The sequence below is a fragment of the Hemicordylus capensis genome, chromosome 1, assembly GCF_027244095.1.
Source record: "Hemicordylus capensis ecotype Gifberg chromosome 1, rHemCap1.1.pri, whole genome shotgun sequence".
NCBI classification, from domain to species: Eukaryota; Metazoa; Chordata; class Lepidosauria; order Squamata; family Cordylidae; genus Hemicordylus; species Hemicordylus capensis.
Window position 1 is genome coordinate 177,005,776 of NC_069657.1, and position 23,030 is coordinate 177,028,805.

At 43.1% G+C, this 23,030-nt stretch overlaps 1 long non-coding RNA gene across 3 annotated transcripts in view; it reads left to right on the forward strand.

Moving 5' to 3' along the window:
* LOC128327300 (uncharacterized) overlaps positions 1-23,030 on the forward strand; it is a 152,823-nt gene that overhangs the window by 28,734 nt on the left and 101,059 nt on the right. Inside the window, exons 5-8 of one of the 3 annotated variants that reach the window (XR_008308575.1) lie at positions 2,990-3,149; positions 6,733-6,805; positions 14,612-14,765; positions 20,716-21,057. The exons of 1 other annotated variant lie outside the window; for it this stretch is intronic. This is a non-coding gene — a long non-coding RNA (uncharacterized LOC128327300). Of the gene's footprint in view, positions 1-2,989; positions 3,150-6,732; positions 6,806-14,611; positions 14,766-19,033; positions 19,400-20,715; positions 21,058-23,030 lie in introns of those variants that run through there. One more of the 3 variants, XR_008308574.1, reaches the window with a different exon arrangement.

Here is a 23,030-nt window from a genome sequence, read left to right on the forward strand (position 1 = left end):
TCCTATATAATTGCTGCCCAATATAGTACCAGCAGGAACTTAGTAATAAATATCAAACTCTTGTTTCTCGGTTAAAGTTGGCTTCCTGTTCAATTTCTTATAGTGCATAAGTAATTTCTCTGCAACATATTGACCGTCTCAGATGTATAGGGGAGGAGCATGGGTGTGCATACTTACTCTCCCATCTGGTGCACCATCTCACTACTACCTAATTACATAGGGGCATGGTTCAGATGAACTAGCCTTCAGTGTATGGACGAAATACTACTTATTATTTCATCTGTTCAGACAGACTGCTCCAATGCGATTAGACACACTCATGTTTCAACCCTATGTGATTAACATCAGGGCTGGTTGGATGTATTATCCAGTTTGAAGCTGGGTTTGAAAATCTTGATTAAAGGTCCCAAAGGAGCAGAAAATAATAATAATAAAAAGGCACTTTTTAAAAGTGGTGATTTTCTTTATTGAGCAAGAGAAGAGCAACTGGTCCTATCCAACTCCAGCACAGCATCCCTCCAGTGGCTGTTGCTGGTGTCTATCTTATGTTTCATTTTAGATTGTGAGCCCTTTGGGGACAGGGAGCCATCTTTATTTATTTATTTTTATTTCTCTATGTAAACTGCTTAGGGAACTTTTGTTGAAAAGAGGTATATAAATATTCATAGTAGTAGTAACATTAGTAGTAGCAGTAGTAATCTAAGAAAGGAGATTTGAATGAAAAGAGAAGCTGTAGAAAAACCTCACATAGGAACATAGGAAGCTGCCCTATACTGAGTCAGACCATAGGTCCATCTAGCTCAGTATTGTCTTCACAGACTGGCAGCGGCTTCTCCAAGGTTGCAGGCAGGAATCTCTCTCAGCCCTATCTTGGAGAAGCCAGGGAGGGAACTTGGAACCTTCTGCTCTTCCCAGAGCGGCTTCATCTCCTAAGGGGAATATCTTGCAGTGCTCACACATCAAGTCTCCCATTCATATGCAACCAGGGCAGACCCTGCTTAGCTATGGGGACAAGTCATGCTTGCTACCACAAAACCAGCTCTCCTCTCCAGGACCCAGGGATGAGGGAGTCTTTATATTGTTGGCAGGAGAAAAGAATTAGTATAAGGAGCAGTGAAGAAAAGCAGCAGAGACTCAAGGTATGTGAAGGAGGCACAAGGAAGTAGGTACTGGACTGAAAAGCAGAGAAAACCATGAAAACCATGGGTGCCGGAGTCATGGGGTTGAAAAAAGAAGGAGCTAAAAAGGAAGTGAGGATGAGGGAAAGCCTCAAGACATAGAACAGAAATGACTGTGTGAGTGGGCAGGAAGATAATGGGCCAGGAAGCAAAGCAGGGCTGTGAGAGTCATGTGGTACCACCCCGGAGCATAGTCTGAAGAAACATGATAGAGGTACCATGCTGAAGCTAAGCCCTCCTCGATGAAGCTAGGTCTGGTCAGTACCTAGTTGGGTAACAACCTTGAAACCATGTGTGCACGTGTTTGATGAAGAAAGGTGGAATATAAAAATAATTAACAATAAACAAACATTGTTGGGTGGTTCATAAAGGCAAAGTGTGCCGTCAGGTCGGTGTTGACTCCTGGCAACCACAGAGCCCTGTAGTTGTCTTTGGTAGAATAGAGGAGAGGTTTACCATTTCCTCCTCCTGTGCAGTATGAGATGATGCCTTTCAGCACATTTCTATATCGCTGCTGCCCGATATAGGTAGGTACCAGCGGGGATTCGAACCAGCAAACTCATGCTTGCTAGGCAGGTCATTTCCCGCTGTGCCATTAGGTGGCTTATCTGGGAGGTTCATAGAAGACTGTAATTCCCAGGGAAGCCCACGAAGTAGGACAGGCCTGCTTTTCACAAATTAATTTGAGTAAATCAATCTAAATCTGTTATGGAGGTAGGAAATGTGGTAGGGTTGCCATGTTTTCTGAGGCTCAGATCCTGAGAGGAGACACAACGAGGTCAGGGTGGGGCCAGTGGCAGAGTCTGCGAGGCTCAGGAGTGGAACATGATGAGCGTAGGGAGGGGGCAAATAGCAAAGCTCTGAAGCCAAGCAAACAATAGATTTCCCCCTTGGTTCTGCCCCCTTACGGTTATATTCTATTTCTTACCTTGGAAACCCTGTGCAAGACATTAAAACTCTATAGCTTCTGGCCAGATGTTGAGTGTAGGCAACCCTGAAGTGAAGTCAGTCTAATCTGAGCCTGGGAGTGTCTCCAGCAGGCTCCCTCATCATGATGGAAGAGTGGCATAGGGGAATGTAGCAGCAGCTGTCTCTACCCTTCTACAGTCGCATTAGTAGTTTTGCATTCAGAGAGGCACAGCTGCTGCCATGTAAGGATGAAAGACAAGCTGAGAATATGGCCTAGGCCAGGCTCAGTCTGAACCTGGCCTAAGCCATACCCCCAACTTGTCTGGCAGCAGCTGTGCCTCTCTGAAGCACAGAGAGGCATCCTAAACAGAAGGATCTGTAGCATCCTAAACAGATGGGCAAAGAAGGGCCTCAGTAATCTACATAATACTCTTTTTTGAGGGTGATATGCAATGCTAATAACATGAGGGCAGTGATCTTCTTTTCAACCTCAGCTTCATACTAGCAAATCCAGAGGAGCAAAATGTAGTTTAGGTGGTAACAGAACAAGACCCCTAATCTGAATCTGAAGGACAGAATTTGACTTAGAAATGCGTTAAAAAGGCAAAGGAAAAAAAAAGGTCACCAAGCCTCTTTCTGATACAACTGGTGGGGAGAGAGAGACATGGCTGGATGAATTTAGAATATAAAATGCTGATATTCTGTTTATTTTTGAATAGCAACATCTTAGTCCAATGTGAAGAGTGCACTTCATTCCCTGGGCTGTTTATGCATTTCTGCCAAATCGGTGGAAGCAGTTCACATAAGGACCTATCATATTAGAGAAGGAGAAAATGACTATTATAATACTTTCTCCTCTCAGTTTCCTCTACAGTAATGCCCTTACACCTTTTCTTTTTCAGGCTTTTTGTAGCATCCTAAACAGAAGGATATTGAAGGGAGCTGATGCCGCTTTGATCCTTATGCTTGTTGTCAAAGCGCTTGGGAATGAAGAGACTGTTGGCTACAATTGACTGTGACAATTAGGAGATGATCAGAGCCCTAGAGTGGAGCACTTAAAGGGTAATTTACATGTCAGTTTGTCGAATAAAAAAAAAATTCAGTTAAGTTTTTTCCCCTTTCTCCCCCTCTCAGTGCCTTGTAAACTGCAATTTGTGCTCTGGTAAGGGGAAAAAAAAACCTGGCAGAGGAGTTAGGATAGCCATTTCCATTTGAAAAGAGGCAATCATAAGGCCACTGCTGAGCCTATTGTCCACTAAAAATGCTGATTTGCAGTCAGAGAGTAAAAGAGTGGAACCATCACTAAACAGAACCTAGTGCAAGGTAACTCCCTCCCCTATTTGGGTGGCTTTTAGAATGCTGTTTAAAGGGTTTGCTGCTGCACCTGAAATCCCTCCTTGGGTGCCATTGTAACAGTGTGACTAGGCTTGAATGCCCTTTATCACATAACGACAACAAAAATGTCAGTATACAGAGGGAGGGAGGTGGAAAAGACAAGCATTCCCAGGCAGGTTGCTATTCTATGGCTTGGCTATCTGTTTCATAAGATCTTTCCCATTCACTTGCCTCTAGGGCTCCCTCACAATTTTGTCCTTCATGCTTTTGCCGTTGGAGCCCCTTTCCCCTGCCGTTTCCTCATATTTACACTCCGTGTTACACATGTGTTCCCAGTCGGTTTCCAAGCATTTCCCACATTTAACCTAATGGGCTGGAGCCAAGCTGGCGAGGTAGACAGGCTTTGCTGTTCTACTTGAGAATCTGTTTTCCCAAATGGGTGTTGTGTGATCCCTCCAATAGTCAGTGTCCATTGTACCTACCAAGTGCAACACATGCCGTCTGCAGAACAGCTTGAAGGAGTGCTGAGAGAGTCAATTTAGAAACAATTGGAGTGATGAACTTGTTATTTCCAGTTTGTAAAAATAATTTTCAAAAGTGAGTTTTGGAGAGAATGAACCTGCATTTCTCTGAAAGCTCCCTTTCTTTAAGCTGGTAGCCTTCATGTTTAATTGTAAAACCTGTCTTTGGTAGCTGCTGTTTCACTGACAATCACACCCCTGTTTCCAAATGGGGTTTCCTGCATTCAGATATGCTGGGTAGAGGGGCAAAATGGGGGAAGGAATAGAGCTGGAATGGCTTTCAGATGACTAAGGGTTGCCTTATGCAGGAAAAACTCTGGCTGCGTTCGCACACCACACAGAACAGCTCCACTGACCCCTGCTCTCCTATCTATATATGGATAACAGGGAGAATGTCCTCTCTGCAGTTAGCAAAACTGCAGAGAGGAAGAGGAACGGCTGTGCAAGCTTCCTTCTTGCTTGAAGGACAGCCCACAAAGCCAATCAGGGAGGGAGAGAGGGAGGAGCTTCCTCCCTCACCTTTAGTCTGGTCTAATGCAGCCTCCAGTGCTGCATTCCTATGGAATGGAGGCTCTGTTTGCCCTCAGTCTGGAGCAGCAAAACTCACTACAAACCAAGGACTCAAATGGATGGGAACGGAGTTTCACGTGTTCGGACGTAATGGTAAGGAAAGTGCAGGTCTCTGCAATTCTTTTCCCCTGTTACATGCAAATGTGGCCTTTAAAAAAAAATTTGACCCTCTGCCTTTCAGAACTGAAAAACACGGACTGGAATTTAGTATCCTCATGCTGTATCTTCATGCTGCCCTGGAACACTGGCAGCAGAGAACTGCATGCGCAGGCAAACCCTCAGCTAGAAGAAAGGGGAGTCTGGCGAAAGAGAAGAAAGGGGATCCAATGTGTTTCTTGTTAGCCTTAGGCCTAAAGTTCTAATGATGGTTTTGTACTGCAACATGAAATGACCCCTTGCAGTGTAAGTGGTCACTCCCACCCCATAAGCTGCCCCTCCCCACTCTTTAAAGGTCTGAGGTGTGAGAAATGGTACTTGGGAAATATGAAATTTCAGGTCCAAGTCCAATCTTTTTTGCTGCATCCCCTCTGGCAGAACAAAGCCACATCTGGTTTGAGCATAGTGGTAGTATGGCTTCTTCCCAAGATTCCACAGAATCTCTCTAACTAAGGAGATCTGCATGCAGAAGCAGGCTCAGTGGCAGCACCAGAAAATAACTGAGGAGCATAGAAGAGGCAAAGTGCACTTCTGGGAGGGTGAGCTGTGTTCTACATGTCAGATTTCTGAAACAGAAACTGGGGGAGGTGGTCAACTACTTTTCTGAGGGGGCACTTGTTCCCCTTGCCCTCCCCCTCCCAGAACCACCCATTCCAGCGGGGAAATGACTTGACTAGCAAGCCAGAGGTTGCCGGTTTGAATCCCAGCTGGTATGTTTCTCAGACTATGGGAAACACCTATATCGGGCAGCAGCAATATAGGATGTTGAAAGGCATCATCTCATACTGTATGGGAGATCATGCAAGGCCAGACTGGGGGTACTGAGAGGGCGGTGGTCTGTATGTGAGGACGGTGCTGGGTTTTGAGCAGAATGGGTACTTAAGGGTGGGAGTATTCACTGCTGCCAAGTGTGGTGGGGCGCAGGGGTGCCCTGTGGGTGGGGCACATCAGGAATATGCCCTGTTGCCCTGTGGGTCAGTCCGAGCCTGGGGAGATGACAGTGGTAAACCCTTCCTGTATTCTTCCAAAGACAACTGCATGGCTTGTGGTCATCAGGAGTTAACACTGACTCAATGGCACACTTTATAGGAACTGAAAGAATTGGGCACACATCCAAATGTGGATATTGTCCTTCTACAATGCCCTATTTGCACTGGAATGGAGATTCAGAGAGTAATCCAGTGTACACCCCCAGGTAGATATGGATGTGCATGCAAGTGTGTATTCAGCTGAAAGTGCACTGTGGACAGAGAGCACCCACACTTAAATGTGCATTTGGATGTGCTTGTGGATCCTGATCCTTTAGGATTCTGACTGATTCAGATGTTCTGTATAGATCTCCTTAGGTCAGGACAAGAAAACCTGGGAGAACATAAGAACAGCTCTGCTGGATCAGGCCCAAGGCCCATCTAGTCCAGCATCCTGTTTCACACAGTAGCCTACCAGATGCCGCTGGAAGCCTACAGGCAGGAGTTGAAGGCATGCCCCCAACAGAGGCTTGGGTGGTGGGGGAGAGATACTAGAAGGAAGAAAACTGTCTTCCTCTTTGTCCCTTCCCTTCTCTTTTGCCCATCCATGAAATTTGTTTGGGGATTCACACCCAAAAGGGCGGCAGTGTGCAACAAAAAGGCAGGAGCAAAATATACAGAACCATGAAAAAATGTTCATTGTGCAACAGCATTTAAAAACTCAATATATCAATTTTAACTCCCCTGTGAAGGATTCCCCCCACCAATGGTTTAAGTTTTTGAATGCCCATGTGCCTCTCCCCCCCACCTGGATGTGTCATACTAGCAAAAAGAAAAGGATGCATAAAGAACCAGCAGGCACATTAAGAGCAAACAATATAATGAGGCAGGGAGTATGGGATAGCTTTTGGCTTAACCAGTATCTGCAGAATCAAGGCAGAGTAAATCTGTATCAAAAATCAGCCACAGTAGGAGGTATCTGTCTCCCAGGTAATGGCTAAATGACAAGCAGATGAGCCGCCATCATATTGATTTAAGCATTTTGTTCCAGCCAGTCACAATTAACTTTGATTTGTTTTTACTTTCCTCTTACAGGTTTGCATTTAAAGCACTCTCAGAGCACTAATTGTATAAAATTTTACTAACTACACATTCTCTTTCTGGAGAGGTAATGAATGAATGAAAAGGCTGGAATTTATTTGAGATGCTAAGCAAGGGATTCTCAGTACACTGCTTACTCTGTGTGAAATTGGTGCTGAAGCTGAGCAGAAAAGGAAACTTGAAATTTTCCAAGGAAAGGGGCATTGGAAAAATAAAATGATAAGAACATATGAACATAGGAAGCTGCATTATACCAAGTCAGACCACTGGACATCTAGTTCAGTATTGTCTATCCTGACTGGCAGTGACTCCCCAAGGTTTTAGGCAGGAGTCTTTCTCAACCTCACCTGAAGATGCCAGGGACTGAAACTGGGACCTTCTACGTGCACAGAAGATGCTCTACCACTAAGATACAGCCACATCCCCCCATAACTATACTAGAGTCAATCATTTCTAAGCAATCTAATAATATGCTTTGGGACAAACACACTGGTCCAGGACCAAAAAAAGGTAAGCCAGGTTTAAGTCCTACCAATTTATTAATCAATCATCACCATCAATTTTAATATACCACCTGATATGTGCATCTCTAGGCAAGTGTACAGAATTTAAATGAGAACAAATATAAAAGAGTAAAAACAGTTAAAACTATACTAGATATAATAATTTCTAAGCAAACGAATATGCTTTGGAAGAAACACACTGGTCTAGGGCCAAAAAAACAAAAACAAAAAAGGTAAGACAGGCTTAAACCATACCAACTTATGTATTTGTTTATTTATTAATATTAATATTTTTATACCACCTAATATGTGCATCTCCAGGCAGTATACAGAACTTAACACAACACATAAAACAGAGTAAAAACAGTTAAAATTTCACAGATTAAAAAGTAAAAACAATCTCAAGATAAAAACAAATTAAACAGTTTAAAATTAATTTTAGTTAAAAGTCTGAGAAAACAGGTGTGTCTTGAGGGTCTTCCTACAAACAAACAGAGAAGGAGATGTTCATATTTCAATAGGGAGCATATTCCAAAGCTCTGTGGCAGCCACAGAGGAGGCCTGCTTTAGGACTGCAGGCTTTGCCCCCCACCCTGGAAAACATATTGTAGATATCCATGGTTCTGCTGTTCTTTTCCTCTTCCTCTACAGATTCCTTTCTGGATTGGAGATGACATTTCAATACAGAAGAGTCTGAATCTCAGTAATTGAAGACAGATGATGCTTGATTTAAATAGATTAGGGCAAGAGCGATAAAGTCAGTTAAGACTTGAAAAGCAGAAAATAACTTCGCAGAAAGTCTAAGACATCCCATCCACCATGTGCCACCATTTCTGCTTAAAACCAAATCTGAATCAAAACTTCAAAAACTCCTCCAATCCTCTAAGCTCCAATCCAGTTTCCAGCTGAGACTGGCAGCAGAAGAACCTAGATTGGAAATGGCAGAGCCCCGTGAGGAAAGTCTGTTCTTATTAGACTTCCAACAGGGACTAGAAGTTGGAGAACCAAACAACTTAGCACACAACCTGTTCTTGTGAGATATTTTTTACCCACTTTCGCAGGCTTGGGTCCAAATCCTCATATACTGTAAAAGAAGTAGAGGGTGCTGTAATTATACTCAGGTTTGTAGGGCTTCATATATGTTTTACATTAAAATTTTCAGGCAAAATAGAAGTTTTGAATGAAGTTCAATAGGTATTTTTGACCATTTCACTTCTGCTTATCAGCCACCAAAGCTGCCTTCCCCTCAAGGAATGCAGTAGCCTGTTACGGTTATGCGTAGGAGTACCATTTTGATTCTATAAAATCTTTTTGGCATTTAGGGCTATTTCTTATTTTTGAGTATTCTGAAGTTCAACGTCTCTTGAATCCTGGAGGAAGAAGTCAATCTGAGCCATCATGACAGTAGGTCAGATAGCTCAGCCTTGCCAAAAGCTGCCTACAAACAGCAGACGACTCTGCTGAAGCAAGACATCAGGTGACTCACAGGCTGCAAGGATGTGCCACTTCCCTGTACCTAACAATATAGTGATGTGCATGAACCGAGGTCCGTGAACAGGTTCAGCACCACAGGGAGAAAGCGGGGAGTGGGATCTTTTTAAAAAGGGAGAGCAGGTCCTGCAGCTTCCTGCTGCAGCAGTGCTTGCCCCAGGTATCCCCGTGCGGCACCAGCATGCACACAGCATCTGTACATGTGTGGGCACCATTTGTGTGGCCAACATGGTGTTGACCAAAATGGTGCCCATGTATGTGCGGATGCCATGTGCATGCTGGTGCCACATGGGGGTTCTTGGGCCAAGCACTGCCGCAGCAGCAGGAAGCTGCATGCATTGGTGGAGAGCAGGTAAGGACCTGATGAACTTAAAAATAAACAAATCTCACTCTCTGCTCCCTCCCTGAGGCACCAAACCTGTGCACATCTCTATAACAATAGTCCAAGTTTCCTTAGCTTTCTACTCCTGTCCAGTCATTGTGGTTGCCACAAGGCTGAGCATCTCTGTTTCCTATTTCCTGGTGTGTTGTTTAGAACAACTCATGGTATGAGTTGGGATTATGTGAGTTCCCCCAGCATCAGTGGTGAACGCAGTTGACATGCATCACGGGCAGGGAAACTTACAGCATGATAGTCAGAATGCACAGTGTGCTGAGGATGTTTCCCTTACAGGTCAAAGTTTGAACTAGGCAAATAGGATAACTAGACAATTTCCTATTGATAATTATATCTGAGAAAGAAATTTGGATTATTTCCTCAGCATTTTACCAAGGGTGAAGGAAAAACCATCTAACTCCCACCATGCACATGATCATACTCCCCTCTTTCTACCTTGATCTTGGAGTTCACTTGACTGCTGATTGGGAGTATTCCCAGATTTCCTATCCTGGCTGGGCACTCTTCCTACCTAAATTTTGATCATGTGAACCAGCCTAATGAGTTTCCTCCAGATGGAGAGGATGAATACAGGCTTTTCTGTTTGAAGTTCAGCTAACTGTCCATTGGACTACAAGGATTTTCCAGAGAAAACTATAGAGACATATTTTCAGTGACCCTGCCCCATGCAATGGCTTCTAGGAAGCCAGCGTGGTGTAGTGGTTAGAGTGCTGGACTAGGGCTGGGGAGACCCGAGTTCAAATCCCCATTCAGCCATGATACTTGCTGGGTGACTCTGGACCAGTCACTTCTCTCGCAGCCTAACTTGTTGTGAGGAGAAACCTAAGTATGCAGTACACCGCTCTGGGCTCCTTGGAGGAAGAGTGGGATATAAAATGTAGTAGTAGTAGTAGTAGTAATAATAATAATAATAAATAATAATAATAATAATAATAATAAAATAAGCAAGGCAGCTGGTGCAGTTGAGATAATGTATAGCCATCCTTATGTGACCCACCACAATTGCACAAATCACCATTGTCATGTATACAGTTTCTATGTGGAGCTGCCACTTTGTACAGAGAGCACTTTCACACACAATCCAAGCTACAACAAAAGAAGAGCCTTACTGGATCAGGACAGATCTATCTTGCCCAGCATCTTGTTTTCTATAGTAGCTGACCAGATGCTTCCAGGGAACCCAGAAGCAGGAAATGAAGGGAATAGGTTGTGACTCTGCTTTGACCCAACCTTATGTGCCCTATGAAGTGATTTTGTGGGAGGGGAGGACCAAATGAAGGAATTGTTCCTAAGCAGCACCTTAAAATCGAATCAGTTTATTATGGCATGAACTTTCATAGGCAAGAGTCTATCTCATTTGATGCCTAAAATGGACAGAGAAGATGGTACATCTATATCATTGAGGTGAGGTATAATGAAGGAGAAACAAGGAGGCTGTTCACACATGTGTGCAAAACTGGGTTAAGGAAGCCCAGCGTGGTTTTGCACATAAGTGTGTACTGTGACACATCCTGGCCCCTGACCCTCCCTGCTCCTGGGACAGCGGAGAATAATCTGGGCATGCGGGGAGCACACCCAGCAATGGCAGAGCAATTGTCTGTGGGGATGGTAGGTTTAATCCACCTTCCCTGCAGCCCACCCTCGAGCCCTTCTCACTGCTCATGAGAAAGGGCTCTAGGTATAACAAGATGGATCCTTTGTTTATCTCTTGTTCCATTTCTTGCAGAATGTGCCTTACAGTGGATGCCTGAGTTTGGTTATACTGAAAGCTACTCTGATTTACACAAGATTAAATCTGGCCCCTTACGCCCCTTTGTAGCTAATTATTAATTTGTTCAGTGCTTTAAGTGAAAAGAAAAATATGTTCTTAATTAAAGAGCCTGGGAAAATGTAACATGTTTTAGTTGCATTTGTCATTAACTGACAAACAAACAAACAACAATTAAACTTTACACTTAGTCATCTGTGAACTATGCATATGAGAAACTTAATTCAGGGGATTTTTTTTCTTTTTCTTTTTTGCTGTATTAGGAAAAAAATAAACTATCATAGAAGATCAAGTGGTTATTAACAAATTCTCATTTTAAAATGAGATGTAATCTATTTGACTAGATATCTGCCCATATTGTTAAAAGATGTGTTAATTGCACGAGTGCCCATATGCTAACTCACTTCAAAGGTACAAAAATTGGCCTAACTTGTGATTCAACAGTCCCCAGCATGGAAAGATTATGGCCTATGGCTTGGAAGCCATCCAGCAAAATGCCACTGCCAAAGCCCTCCAGTAGAGCAGAATCACCAGGTTTCCAGAGTTTAGTAAGCTATGTAAAGCTTATGGTCCACACATGTTAATGTGCAGGAAGGGGAGGATTTGTCTAGCACGGTGAGAGTAAAGTTTTGTCAAGAGTGCCACTTGTCAAATCTGAACTATGGCATAGTGCTGCTTTAGGGTGCACTATGATACCTACAGAGCACCCCTCGCCGCCGCCCCCCCCAACTTGGGTAGCACTAGTTTTTTTTACCTGTTCTATTGAGAAAGCAGTGCAGTGCTAGAAAGGTAACTCTCTGGGTTCTGGATACGGGTGCCACCAAATCCTAGTTTCCTTGCAGGCTGTGATACCATGACACAAGTTGGCGACCCATGATCTATCAGTATGTACATTAGGCATGTGTGAACACATTTTGAATCCCTAATCTAAAAATATCAGTTTTATTATAGGAAAACCAAACTATCCGATCTCTATACCTTCAGGGTGGGTAGAGAATAGTTCCACTGACTAGATTAGAACAGAAGGATAATTTCCCTTAGAACATCAGCAGTACCCAGTGAAGGGCAGGATCCAGACTAAGTACAGTAAGCCATGACTAAGCACTCTTTAAATAAATGAGACATGACTAACAAGTCTCTTTAATTTCACTAGAAGTCATGATTATGTTATTCTGGATTCTACCCAGTAAAAGTCTCAGGTTGCACTGCATTGGGTGTTCTGCTGGGGAACTGTAGCAGGCTTACAGGGTTGTGGATTTGCAAATTCCAGAACTCCCAGTGGGGTAGGGGATGGGTTTTCTCATTTTCTACAATGAAAGCCCAGTGGATTCATTTCATTTAAATAAATGCCTGTCAGCTTTTGTTTTGTTCCATAATAACAATATAATGGAATCACAGAAAAAATGTAATGGTAGGCTGCTCCTCCTACAATTAAATGTAAAAATGACTAAACTAATGACAGTGGGTACAGCAACCAGCATCAGAATTGACAATGAAAACAGTGAAGTGGTGGATAGCTGCTGCCTTTTAGGATCCACCATCAACAGGAAAGGATCCAGCAGTCAAGAAATACACCACAGATTAGCACTTGGTAGGGTTGGGTCGCTCTGGGAAGAGCATCTACACGCTTGCATGCAGAAGGTTCCAAGTTCCCTCCCTGGCTTCTTAGGAGAGGAGAGCTGGTCTTGTGGTAGCAAGCATGACTTGTCCCCATAGCTAAGCAGGTTCTGCCCTGGTTGCATATGAATGGGAGACTTGATGTGTGAGCACTGCAAGATATTCCCCTCTGGGGATGAAACCGCTCTGGGAAGAGCAGAAGGTTTCAAGTTCCCTCCCTGGCTTCTCCAAGATAGGGCTGAGAGAGATTCCTGCCTGCAACCTTAGAGAAGCCGCTGCCAGTCTGTGAAGACAATGCTTAGCTAGATAGACCAATGGTCTGACTCAGTATATGGCAGTTTCCTATGTTCCTATGTTGCAATGAAGGCCTTGGAAAGGATATTTAGATGCCGTGACATATCTATACCTACAAAGATTAGAATGGTTCGGACAATGGTTTTCCCCATGACGCTCTATGGATACGAAAGCTGGACTTTGAAGAAGCAAGATAGAAAAAGCATTGATGCTTTTGAACTTTGGTGCTGGAGAAGCCTTTTGAGGAACAGCCAGGAAAACAAACAAATGGATGATAGAACAAATCAATCCAGAATTTTCACTCAAGGCACAAATGACCAGGCTCAAACTATCATACTTTGGACATGCAAAGACCCAGCTCCCTTGAGCAGAGGTGTAACTATAGGGGGGGCAGGGGGGCACGTGCCCCGGGCGCCATCTTTTCTGGTCACGTGGGGGGCGCCACCATGACAAAAAAAATTTTTTTTTAATTTTTTGTTAATACAAATGTTTCCTGCTCAGTGCAGCAGCGCTGCAGCAGTCAAGGGAGCGCGTCGGCGCCCCCTCCCCCATGAGCGGTCCCTTCCGCGCCGCCCGCGCCCCCCCCAATTGCTTTGTTGGCGCCTGGCGGCCAGTCAGTGGCCTGGCTTGGCGGCGGTGGGCGCTTGTGAGGAAAAACCTAATGTAGTATGTTGGGGGCGTGGGGGGGCACCATTTCAGTGCTTGACCCGGGCGCCGTTTTCCCTAGTTACGCCTCTGCCCTTGAGAAGTCTATAATGCTGCGGAAAGTTGAAGGAAAGAGAAGAAGAGGACGACCAGCTGCAAGGTGGATGGACTCGATTACGACAGCAATGAATGCCCCACTGAGAGACCTTAAAGGCCAAGTTGAAGACATCATACTGGAGAGAATCTATCTGTGTGGTCGCTAAGAGGCGACACCGACTTGATGGCACTTAATCAATCAATCAGTCAATCAGGCTGCTCCTTAGTAGGCTTCTCCTTTTCCTTCTGTCAGAAATTAAAGGAGCAAAATTACCTACATGAACATCCTTTTGTTGTATTGTCATCAAACCAACTGATTCACAACATCATTTGATGACGTTATTTTGTTGTGATTTTCTACCCACATTTTAGAGTGCTGGTAAATCAGAAAACACCTCAGTCAATACCGTTAATAATAATAATAATAATAATAATAATAATTCGATTTCTATACCGCCATTCAAAAAATGGCTCAGGGCGGTTTACAAAGAGAAATAACAAATAAGATGGCTCCCTGTCCCCAAAGGGCTCACATTCTAAAAAATTGCAATGAAAAGGCTGCTGAAAAGCAGTCTGAGTCTGATAAAGTTTAAGGCCTCTGTAGTCACCTCTGTTTTGCAATTCTGAGCTAATGTTTAAGTTGAAGAGCAAATTAGATTTGACATTCTGTGTCCATGCTTAAAGTGTAAGGTAAAAAGGAAAAGCAGCTGAACTATTAATAATCACTAGGAGAATTCAAGTATGTAAATATAGCATCGGAATTGTGAAGAGTTCCCATTACTTAAACTTTTAAACCTACTGTGGTTAAATTGCTTTTATGTGAGTTCCTCACAATTTAATGTACATTAATTTGTTCCTCTTCTCATTAATAGATAATTGTTTCCCCCCTGCTCCCCATGCAAGGTGTGCATTAGAATGTAGGGAACTCGTAATAGAGCTTAGCACATTGTCTTAGCTCATGGCTGTCCAGGTTAAAAAAAAAAAGTGCTAAAAAGCACTTTTGAGAAATGCCTCTCTAAATCCCTCATTTATCATTAATATATCACTTTATTATTTTTACAGGGTGCTGTATTGTCCAATTTACCACATAGAAAATATATATAGAGAGAGAGCATGAACCACTATTTAAAATAACTTCCAGTTATCTGTCTACCAGCTATTGAATCAAATGAACTTCCCAGGGATTCATGATAAAAGTGGATGTGTGCTTATCTAGGTAAGTGGATATACAAACAAAATTTACCATGGGCTGTTCTCACCAGCAGCCAAGACCAGGCTAGGGCAGCGAAGTCTAGGCTTGGCTCCCCATGAGAACTGGTGGGAGCCAAGTGGCTCCTAGTGATACCTTGGCAGCAAATCCGACTAGGGAGCCTGCCTCTTACATGAGTTTAAGGGAGCTAGCACTCCCTTAACCCCATTTACCAGATCGTGTGCCAGTGCTGGCTGGCACTGAAGTATTGATGGGTGCCTGCCTTTCACTGGGGGAATCTTCACAATGCACTGTACAATTGCGTGGTGAACTGTGGGATTCCCAGGGGCCAGAACAACGTTCCACTCCCAGTTCCCTCCGCCCATGTGGGAGCATAGAGTATCCCTCCCACCACCAATCCTTGGATCATGGATTAGCTTCCGTGGGGAAGCTAAGCTCTTTGGAGCCTCCCCTCCCCCACCCACTCTCGGCCATCATGAGAATCACCCCCATGTTAGAAAACTAATAACAATTTTGAAATCTGTTCCAGGTGTTAACACCAGTGATTATACAGGCACTATCCAATACTTGCCTATGACCATTATCTACACATCTGTAGCATGCTTGTTATGCTGCTTGGAGCTAGTTTCTTATGCTGCTGAGAGCATGTGTTGACTTTTTCTGGGTAGTGTTTGAAACAATACAGAAACCCATGAAACTACTATGAAAAGATACCATGGCAGGACAATGAAACATAAATGTGTGAACCACTGGCAATGATAGCTTTATAATACTGGTTCTGAGACTCTGATAAACTCTAAACATCCTCAACCTGACCAATTATGACCAGGGCAGAATTATTATCTGAAATCTGGAGTACTAGGACCTAAATCTAAGAAAGTCATTGTGGTCTGCAACTTTGTCATTTAGTATTATTTATTCTTCCCCCACCCCGTCAAATTATAAGTATTGCTCAAACACAGCAGAAAGAAACTGCTCAGCCTGTACTGATATCTTGCTTTCTGTATATATGTATATATACAAAAAGACAGACAGATAGGTTTACATAATTATTAATGAAAGATGTTAGGATTATTAAGAGTACCTTTGTACTGGCACTGCTTATCAGCATGTTCGCATTCTTTGCAACACAAATGATTCTGCAGATAATGATTCATGGGATATACTGTCATCCCTTGTCAACTGCTAGGGTTCCCAAATTTACAGTTGGAGAGGCATTAAAGTCTATGGGAAACAGAGGGTTAGGGGAACCACTACCACAAAAAGACCTAAAATAAAGGAACCCCCCCAAGCATGCTAAAAAGACCTAAAATAAAGGAATCCCACCCCCCAAAGCACGCTAAAAAGATCACAAAAAAATCCTGTAATATCACCACAAGTCACCAAGAAGAATGAGTAGATGGAATCTCTGGAACCTCTGGAATTATTTTTAACCCCCCAAAATAACTCAAAGGCATTTTAAATTGGCAAGGAACAGCAAGGTCAGTAAGGGACACCAAGAAGAATGAGCAGATCAAACCTCTGAACCCATCCCACAATCGCTGAATCCCCCCATCACTAAAAAAATCTTGCCAACCGCGGATACTCGGGCCATGGTTGGCAAGACCAGTCACAATTTCCTATTTGCATTTACTCAAAACCATAGTTGGTAAAAGTGTGGTTGGCAAGGGATGGCTGTACAGTACAGGATCCTCAGCTGTGTAAATTGTCACAATCCTATTTAAATTGCTGAATCAAGCAAGGTCTTATTACAGCAATCTCTCACAGTCTCTAACTATGCCTGTTTGGAATTCACAGCCTTGTGGGAATCAACTTTTAAACAGAAATATTACTTGTGAAGATAAACATTTTCAGACCTCCTTTGACTCTTTGGAGTCATTTAAAGAGCCTATCCTCCAAACCAAAGAAAAATGTTTGCAGTATTAAGAAACTGATAGAGAGCCAATGTTAGACTGGAAGAGCGATGTTGACTTCTAGTTTGTGCCACCACTTTGTTGAAGCTCTGGAATCAGAAAATGGTGGATATTGTCTCGTCAGGGAGGATGGCTTTGTATGGGATCCATCTGCCAAGTATAAACATGTCATCAGTCCTCATTTGCTATATCCAAAACACATTCCCCATGTCCATATTTGATTTTCAAGTGCATCTGTGCAGTGATTGAAATCCTCCCAACATGCTGGTTCACAAATGTAAAACCCACACCCTTCTGATTTGGAACCAAGCACTTCTATTTTAAAGTTTGTTCAAGAGCTGCAGCCTGTCCTACTAACAACCCCTATGCCCCACATCTCATCCACTACTCCAGTGTTTGTGTCAGGAACACATTGCAGTCACCTGGGGGGCGGGGGCGGGACAGAGAGAATTTTGTCTGTTTTTAGATTTCTACCTTTAGCATTTGCTGCGATTTCCACCCTTCTTTTAACACGGCCATGTGCATTCTATTAAAAAACAACATCAAACTAATGTGTTTCTTTTAAAAAAAATTAATATTAGAATACTTAACATCTGAACCTCAAGAAATAACCTCGATTATCTGATTCGCGAACAGCCAAATCTTTACTCTTTTCGGCCTATGGGTGTGTGGGCATGCGTGCGGGTTAAAAAGACTAATATTCTTGATGAAACATATGAGCCTAACGTAACAAGGAACTCTTTCCTCATAAATGGTGGTTTAATTTCCAGTGAAAGTTTGATGGGAGCAACACTGTAGTTTGAGTTGCACTTAATTATATGTTTACCTCCCACTCTGCCTCCCCATGTTAAAAAAAAAAAAAAGTTACCTTAACTGTGAAGCTCTGCAGTAGTCTTTGCCTGTCATTTTTAATCAGGTTGTTGGAGGTAATTTTTGTTATGCTCCCTCATTACTGCCTTGTTTATCAATAGGTGCGCCAAGTGTCACTAGCTTTTCTCATCAAGCCAGGTCTGACAAAGAGCTGCAGCGCATGGGAAAGAGGCAGCTAGGTGAAACTAATGCCATAGATGTTTGATTCATTAGGAGCTTATTGTTAACGGGGATGTCTGATTGTAAAGGCTCAGTCAAGCAAAAGAGTGCAGAGTAATCAGTCGGATTTATAGTTTGCAGGGCTAAAAAAAAATAAAAAAAATCAACATAAACCTTTTGGATATAGCAGAAACAGAACGGGGGGAAATCCCCTTTGGGCAGCCCTAACCTGAGACCTGCCAAATAAGGTCATGCTACATGAAGGTTGCCTGTTAGGTGATGGAAGATATAGGAGGATTAAAGCCATATGGCACGGCCTATCATACCTTCTGACTTAAGATAACAAAGCCAAGCGTTGTGCTTAGCTGTTTTTGACTGACATCATCAATTTTATTTTATGTTGGTCACCTCCGGTAACAGGAAAAAAATGGCCCAGGGTTGATAACACACGCCTTTTTTGATTTTTGTATTAAGATGCCTCACAGCTAGTTTTTGTGCCTTAAAAAAAATTCAAAGAATTAGAGGCTTGTTCTTCTATCAGCCATCCTCCAGCAACTGTCAGCCTCTCTCCCCCCACCGCCTCCCCAATCTCCCTTGTTTTCAGTTTCTACCTTGCAAATGAGAGGCAGACTTATTCAGAACCAGATGTAAGGCTCCTAGAGAATGAACGTAAGCTGTTGTACTTTAAGCCTAATGGGAAGTTTTATATGCAAGGGCCTTGAACTGATTAGTATAATTCCCTCTTTAATACAGCTGTCCCTCCAGATTAAGGTAAACCAAATGTTGCAATCAGAGATTAGTGTACCTTGCCAGTTATTAACATCCCCGGTTGCTCAGTAAGCACGTCAGACACTAATGCTGTGTATTTATTTGCTACTTCCACCCTGTAACTTGAACTTCTGCACCTGTCAAAGCATTCCAGGGTGCAGAGAGAAAGACAGAGAGAGAGAGAGAGAGAGGCCATGTGGAAAGCAAAAGTTTTATACCTGTACACCTGTTCTATTTTCTCAGAGTTGAAATATTTCCTCCTTCCATTCCACCCCCCCCTCCAAAACTACCAGGTGTTTTAATCCATTGGTTTTTATGAAGGAAAACCTTGTATGCGAAATTGCATTTGTTACTCTTCCTTGCCTTCTCTCACCAAAGTGGAGCTATTCCCTTAAAGAGTATTGTTGCCTTCTCTCTTTTTTAATGTAAGGGATTTCTTTTTTCCACCCAAAGGATGCGGCTGAGGGCTAAAAGAATCAGCCACTTCTCCTGCTGGGCACTAATCAGTTTGTGGTGCCTCTCTTTACAAGGTGGGTCACACAGTTGTCTTATTGCATTTGGCAGGATATCCTCTCCACCAGCAACACAGATGCCAAAGAGGACAATGTCTTGGCAACTGCAGAAAGATGTTTGCTTCTCCCCCCACCCAAGCAGAGTTTGCAGATACCATAAACAGCACATTAAAAACCTAAAGAGGCTGGAAGGATCCCCCCTCTTTTGGTATGCCTAAAAACTTGGTAAAACTGAATGTTTCTCCACCTTGCCAAAAACAACAACAACACACACATATATGCCCCTAGAAACAAACAAAAAAAAGTATTTAATTTAATTAATTTGGCAGATTATTTTGAAATGCAGTTTATTTAGTAGAAAGTTTAAGTAAGTTCTATGAACAGAAGAAAAGACTGCTGCATGCTTTCTTTAGGCAAATATGCGTGATGAATTTTATTTTTATTTTTGCATGATCTGAGGGACCCCGACAATGGCAACAATAAAAACAGCACATGACAAATATTAAGAAAATGTGTGGATGTTCTTTTCAGTCATGATGTCAGTCATCATAGTGCTATTTAGATGTTGCAATTACTTAAGTGTTCCTGGCTTGCTAGGAAGCTTACATGCAGAAGTATTGGAGAGATTCATTCTTGCAGGATCTTACGCATGTTTATTCCAAAGTAAGTCTGTTGCATTTAAGGAGACCGACTCCCCTAACTGTGTGTGGCTAGGACTAGAGCTTCACATGCCTGTAATTACTGGCACATTTACTCAGAAGTATGCCCTGCTATGTTCAGTGGAGCTTACTCTCAAGTAAGCATGTATAAGGTTGCAGTCTCACCATGACAAAAATGGACACAAAGTCCAAAAGCTCCTCTTCTCTTTTCTTGAGGTTTGCAAATTGTTGTATTGCCTGCTGCACATTACAGCTTAATTGCAGATTTTCAGTAAAGACAAAAAAATATGTCCCTATCTCTGGAATTATGTCTTGCAGCCTACTAAATATGCTAATACAGACCGACGCAGGGATAAAGTTCTTGCCATACCACCCAACAGTTGGGTGGGACGTGCTGCCAAGTTATTGTTAATTGTCAAGCAGCAGCAGCAGGCTTTGCAATCCATCTTAATTGTCATACTTACTTCAGGTTTGGCGATAAGGCTCGATGTTCAGTTTGAAAGTGACAGTGTTGACAAGGGGGGAAGGGTGTGGGCCTGGGCTTGTGGTTCTGGAGGGGTTATGCGCTCTGACCTGCCGTACGTTGATATGGACAGTCTATAAGGGGATTTGAGTTGTCATGGGGTCCCCAGGCAGTTGAATAGAGCGGAGTGTCTGTCCTGCTTTTTCCTGTTAGGATCCTGACACGTGGAGCATTGATGAACTCAGCATAACATTCAATAGGAGCTTTTTGGCAGCTGAGACACAAGGGCTAAGCTGCAGGTCAGAGATAACACCATTGCAGATCTCCTCATGCACATAGTTACTAGCATGCTTTCTTCCCTCCTGAGTGCAGGAAATAGCTCATGTTTAACGCGTTCACTTTTAAGTCCTCCCCCCCACCGCACCCCCGCCGTCCTCCTTCTAAAATGGAGCTTGACAGATTGGGCTGTTCTTCAGCTCCCCTCTTGTCCCCCCCCCCTTTTTTTTTTTGCCACCCTTGCTTTCTACCTCCCAGAAATCCTCTCAAGGAAGCAGGACATAATCTTAGTAAGGAAACGATAAGGTGTAACTATATTTATTTATTTTTTTGCAGGGAAAAGCAGAAGGATATGGCTAGCTGGTCACTTCTCAGCAATGCAGGCCTCTCTCTCTCTCTCTCTTTTTTAAAAAAGAAAGAAATGAAAAGGCTTTCCTTTGCTTTTTCCTTTCACATCCCTTAAAGTCAAGACTTGTAATAGTCCTGCTTCGGGAAGGTAGGGTGGGAGATGCAAAAACAATCTAAAGAGCAGCTGGAACAGGAAGGAAGTACTGGGAAGGTACATTGATAAAGAACAGTTCCTCTTGCTTGTCTCTCCACCCGCAAGATCAGGTGAATTAAGCTGCTGACTTTAAAAAAAAACCATTATTAAAAAACTTTGATGTATTCTGCCTGGCACAGGATTGTGTCTTTGAAGTTGTTTCGTACTCAGCCAATTTTTTTTTTTTTTGCACCATTTCCAAACGCTGCATAACAAAAGTGAGAGTATGAGCATTGTCTTTTTATGAAATGATGTCAAGCCAGCATCCTGTGTTCACGAAGACAATAAAGAAGTTTCTTTTGGGGTTTGGGGTTTGGATTAAAACTGCACTACTCCTTCAAATATAGGTAAAGGAACTGAGGAGATCAGGCATAAGAACCAGGCACTCTTACCCCTGGACTTCCGGGCCAAAGTCTAGAGCCTCCACACCCCCTGGAGGCCGCCAAATCCTTTTTAGAGACACAGGGGATGTGAGGAAAGAAACATGTGGGATGGGAATGTGTTGGTTCGCATGTTGAAATGTTTCTGATAATGCATATTTGCATAAGTGTACCAGTTTTATAGTCTTACATTCTTGTGAGTTCAGTTGCTGTTTGTGCCCTCGAGAACCCACATGTTAAAAATACTGCATGCCATGGTGTGTGTTTGTGTGTGTGTCTGTAGGGGGATGATGCTTAACTTTCAGCGAGGGGGGGGCCTCTAGCAAGGTGGCCTCTAGCAAGGGGCCTCTATCAAGCGGGGGGGGGGGGGTGTCCAAAGGCCATTAGGTCCAGGCTCCAAAATTACCTAGGTGCATCTCTAATAGGCGGGATTGTGGCTGATCCCGGCGATGCTTCTGTGGCAAATTGGTCTGTGGAGCCAGGCTCCTAAACAAGGTTAAGGGAGCGAGTGCTCCCTTAGCTCCATTTTTTGGATCATCTGCAGTGCCGGGCGCTCACCCATCACTGCTGGGATACCCACAATGCACTGCACACCTGCGTGGTGGATGATGGGATTTCCGGGGCTGGGATGATGAATCCCAGCCCCCAACCCTCCACACTGCTTGGGCCCTCTATCCTCAAGCTCTTCTCACCGATCGCGAGAAATGGCTCATAGTAATGAAATGTGCCATGCATTTCTCTGTCTCTGCATCATACCATTGGTTTCTGAGAGGTGGGGACATGCATGATGCAATGTTTGTTTTATTTTATTACATCATATTATAAATTGTGTCTTACTCCAAGGTTCCCTCCACTGCTTGTAGCTTCACAACAACCTTGTGAGGTAGAGTAGGGTGGGAGATGGTCACTATCCAATGAGCTTTGTTGCTGGGTAGGGATTGGAACCCAGGTTTTCTTGGTCCTAGTTTGACTTTCAAGCCACTACACCACATTGGGTGTCTGATGTTGCACCACATGTTGTTCCAACTGCAGTAGAAGTTTTGAAAATCCCATGGCAAAAATCAAGTTAAGTGTCGGGCTCTTAGGGATAAAAACTTCTTGGCAGCCCCACCCCACATCACGTTTTAGTGGTGGCCCCCAAACTCTCGATTCAGTTACCAAGTTCAATGACAGATCTGAGTAACTGGTCCTTTGAAATGAGCTTCAAGAACTTTATCTTTTTATGACTAAAATGCAATTTTTTTTTGCCAGCTCTTGGTTTTTAACCTGTTCCTGTTATAATGTTTTATTGTTATTACTCTACTTTTATTGGAAAGTTTATTTTTCTTTCCACTGTAAACCTCCTTTGAGGCCAACTGTAAATTTCCCAAATAATGTAAGTAACAAATGAATGATAAAAATGAACAGTGTGCATGCAACAATTGTTTGCAGGCAAGTGTATTGTACAGGTACACTTGCCTTGAATTTGTCCAGTCAGGCATGGCAATCCCACAGACCCACTGGTTTTGCTGCCAAGTAATGTGTGAAATGTCCCAAAGAACAAGAGAAATTGTGTCTCCAACATGGCCAACTATATTTTGAGTCTCCTCTTGCCTGCAATGAATTAATTTTCTTCTACTGGATGTTGTTATTAAACAATGGAGGTGCTGGTCTTCAAAATATCTAAACCAGCCTTTTAGTTGACACTGTCCAAGGTGGATTATAAAATTCAATATATGAAGAATACAAAA